This window comes from Aplysia californica, unplaced genomic scaffold (genome assembly GCF_000002075.1).
Source record: "Aplysia californica isolate F4 #8 unplaced genomic scaffold, AplCal3.0 scaffold00697, whole genome shotgun sequence".
NCBI classification, from domain to species: domain Eukaryota; kingdom Metazoa; phylum Mollusca; class Gastropoda; order Aplysiida; family Aplysiidae; genus Aplysia; species Aplysia californica.
The window spans coordinates 7,674-8,606 of record NW_004797967.1 but is presented as its reverse complement, the minus strand read 5'-3'; positions in this window follow the sequence as shown (position 1 = coordinate 8,606).

The window sequence follows — 933 nt, the reverse complement described above, 5'->3', positions numbered from 1 at the left end:
CACACACACACCCACACACGCCCATCCTTCCCGCTAGTCAGTAGCCATGCACAGGTACAGAAAGAAGAGACTGGTTGTGAACTCGGGCGCTGCCCGTGGACAGTGTCAACGAAAGACCTACCTCGGTGCCTGGGCCCCGACAGCCGGGATGATTAAACAGCCAGCCTCCGTGACAGGGGGCACGTCGCACAGACACATACTACATAGACAGACACACAGACACATACTATACATATACACAGCCACACACAGATACAAACACACAGCCACAGAGACGTACACAGAAACGCACGCACACACACACACACACACACACACACACACACACACACACACACACACACAACTTACATACATACATACATACACCCACCCACCCCCCACACACACACTGTGACAGAGCCCCGCCCAGTTTCCTTGACGCGCCCGACCTGACCACTCCAGTGTCCTTCGCCGTATGCAAATGAACGATTGTTCTTTTTTCCGCCCTTTCTTTCTTGGAGATCGGAGATCGCTTTAACGCTTAGTCAGTGTTGACGTCGGTTGGGAGTTTTATGGCTGTTGATTTTTATTCCGCATAGAGAATCTACTTGGTTTTGGAATGATTTGATTTACGAGCAGCACGGAAATGAATCTTGACATGACAAGTTTCTCTCTCTCTCTCTCTCTCTCTCTCTCTCTCTCTCTCTCTCTCTCTCTCTCTCTCTCTCTCTTCTCTCTCTTTCGCAAACACTTTTTTTAAAAATTAGGGTGCTTTTACGCTCCCATCGACACAGTTTAGATCATAATAATATAGGAGTCGGTCTCCAGGCTCTACCTGTCAGGGAAAAACCAGACTGAGACGTATACAACACCAACAGAAAGATCCAGAAACTCAATGACATTTTCATCCCACTCGAGAATCGAACTTGGGTCTCCTGCATGTAAAAAGTT